This window comes from Schistocerca americana, chromosome 6 (assembly GCF_021461395.2).
Source record: "Schistocerca americana isolate TAMUIC-IGC-003095 chromosome 6, iqSchAmer2.1, whole genome shotgun sequence".
Lineage (NCBI taxonomy): Eukaryota > Metazoa > Arthropoda > Insecta > Orthoptera > Acrididae > Schistocerca > Schistocerca americana.
In genome coordinates this window covers 481,163,714-481,166,822 of record NC_060124.1, presented here as the reverse complement: position 1 = coordinate 481,166,822, position 3,109 = coordinate 481,163,714, and the positions used below count along the sequence as shown (strand labels likewise).

Below are 3,109 nucleotides of genomic sequence, written 5' to 3'. Positions count from 1 at the left end.
CACATATTGACATCTCTACAAAAAAAATTATCACACAAAATTACAACTATATACAGTAAGTTTTGTTCCCTCCAAATGGGACAAAGAGTTTAAATGAAAGATACACTACTTAGCGTTGAACCAAACCATGACATCAAAGTTTGTACAAAGAAAGTAGTATACAATTCTGTGTTCTCTATTCTATCAAACACACTTACAGAAGCACAGCAATGTAACATTAAATGAAACAAAAGCAAAATAAATCAGTACAGCATTAGAGCTATGGTGTTACAAGTTGACCCCAAATAACGAAAAGTGTGAGGTCAAATCTAAAGGCCGTAATTTCAACTAAATACCTAGGAATTACAATTACGAACAACTTAAATTGGAAGGAACACATACAAAATGTTGTGGGGAAGGCTGCCTACACCAAGCTTGTCCGTCCTCTTTTAGAATATTGCTGCGCGGTATGGGATCCTTAACAGATAGGATTGACGGAGTACATCGAAAAAGTTCAAAGAAGGGCAACACGCTTTGTACTATTGCGGAATATGGGAGAAAGTGTCACTGAAGTGATACAGGATTTGGGCTGGACATCATTAAAACAAAGGCGTTTTTAGTTGCGGCGGAATCTTCTCACAAAATTCCAATCACCAACATTCACCTCCGCATGCGAAAATATTTAGTCGACACCGACCTACCTAGGGAGAAGCGATCACCACTATAAAATAAGGGAAAGCAGAGCTCGTACGGAAAGATGTAGGTGTTCGTTTTTTTCCCGCACGCCATACGAGATGGGAATAACAGAGAATTGTGAAGGTGGTTCGATGAACCCTCTGCCAGGCACTTATGTGAATTGCACAGTATCCATGTAGATGTAGATTTTGGGATTGGTCGCCTTGAGCGAGAACGTAAATGCGGTGCATCCAGGAAGGAGTGGAAGTATGGCGTGGACACACTTCCCTATGGGGATCGATCGTAGACACTCCCCTCCAGGGATCGACGTATAGACTTCGGCGACTAGAGCCACAGCACAGAATCTGGCAGTTAGATTCTTAGAAGTGTTGATTTCGCCACAAGGAGCGCATGAAGTCGTTTCTCTGTGAACAGAGTTGTTCTGTTCACTCTAGTGGCAATTCGTTACCTCTCTGTGGAGTCTGACTCACACTGAAGTGCTTCTTTATGGAAGAACATTTGAGTCGAATTTGTATTTCTGGTTCGTAAGCAAACAGAAATCTTGAGTCGTGTTCTGACTTGTGCTGAGGTAATTCTTGCCCTAGGAATTTGCGAATGGCATATTGCGTCCAATGTGTAGGCACAGAATTACCAGTACGCCACATACATTATGTGCACTGCGGTCAATGTCCCAACTAGCTGATCACTAGTGGAGCGTGACTGCTGTCTGTACTTCATCAGGTAATAGCGCACTTCGGTTTGGCAGATAGAGAAACACTCACAGTAAATGTGCTGCGTTCCATTTGTTTGTGCACTGATCTTTTCCTAAAAACGCCAATCAGGTGTAGGTCTGCTGTTTCTCACTGCTAGTCTGTATTGATCAACTATGTGTCCATCTAATAAAAGGGGGCGCAGTCTGAAGAAGGTCAAATCTATGTTCTGAAAAACTAAACTCCTCCCGAACAGGCCATGAAGTCCCAACGGTACCGACCGGCCGCCGTGTCACCCTCAGCCCATAAAGGCGTCACTGGATGCGGATGTGGAGGGGCATGTGGTCAGCACACCGCTCTTCCGGCCGTATGTCAGTTTCCGAGACCGGAGCCGCTCCTTCTCAGTCAAGTAGCTCCTCAGTTTGCCTCACAAGGGCTGAGTGCACCCCACTTGCCAACAGCGCTCGGCAGACTGGATGGTCACCCATCCGAGTGCTAGCCCAGCCCGACAGCGCTTAACTTCGGTGATCTGACGAGAACCGGTGTTACCACCACAGCAAGGCTGTTGGCTCAAATCTATGTGCTGCCGATCTCAAAATTACATTTGTGGTAGAATCTGAGAATGTGTACTTCATTTTCATCCAATTTTATCCACTCTACGCACCAGGGTCACGGCAAGTTGTCAGTTGAGGACTCCGCCCAAAGTTTAGTAACAAGCAGAGCTCACATCCCTTCCACCAATGGTTTTCCTTTCTGCTGTTAAGGACAGCAGTCTTCGGTTCTGCCGCTTTGTCCTTGTAGGCTGAGTCAGGAGGGTAAACCCTGAAAGGCTTGCCAAACTGTCCGTGCGATCCGCTGGCGTTGGACCTGCCTTCGAGTGACCAACAGCTCTTCAAGAGCGCGCTAAAGTTCCTTCTGTTTCCGCCCCAGCGGAAAGTAGTTCCCCTAGTCAAGACAAGGAGAAAACTACTTCAGGAATGAAATGTTACGTTAAGTCAGAGAGGTGGGTTATCTACGTTACTACAAGCTACACCCTGATCACTCACGTAATCAGCGCGCAGTACAGGTGACAATCAACAAGTAAAAACTGAATCGGAAAGTAAATGAGGCAACTGAGTCTCGTATAAAAATTCAGTCTCCAGCTAGGATAAAATCTGAGGAGAAAGGCCTAAAACAGGCCGCCGCCTCACAATGTGAAACTGATGCGTTTTTCCATCTGCACGATAAGTGAAAATTTCCATCATTGTCACCCAGTATAAGGTGCTGACTGCCAGTAATATTGGAAGATGATGCTGGCAAATCTTTCCTTAAGTGTTTTATTTCTGTTTACTATGGAGGAGAGGTAAATATTTAAGCATACAGCTCCCCGCGGACAGGTAGTTGTTGACTCGGTGACTGACAGCAACCGTCATCTCTGCTGAGTCCGCCCCCGGTAGCTGAGTGATCAGCGCGACAGAATGTCAATCCTAAGGGCCCGGGTTCGATTCCCGGTGGGGTCGGAGATTTTCTCCGCTCAGGGACTGGTTGTTGTGTTGTCCTAATCATCATCATTTCATCCCCATCGACGCGCAAGTCGCCGAAGTCGCGTCAAATCGAAAGACTTGCACCAGGCGAACGGTCTGCCCGACGGGAGGCCCTAGTCACACGACATTTCATTTCATCTCTGCTGAAACGCATTTCTCATCGAGATGTCGTCGGTATCTGGGACCAGCCACATATCGCTTTACGCGGCCTTAGCCATTTCA

At 46.4% G+C, this 3,109-nt stretch overlaps 1 pseudogene; it reads right to left on the bottom strand.

Annotated features, from left to right (window-relative positions):
• Positions 1 to 1,816: 1,816 nt before the first annotated feature.
• Positions 1,817 to 1,934, bottom strand: LOC124621039 (annotated as a pseudogene).
• Between the last annotated feature and the right edge of the window lie 1,175 nt (positions 1,935 to 3,109).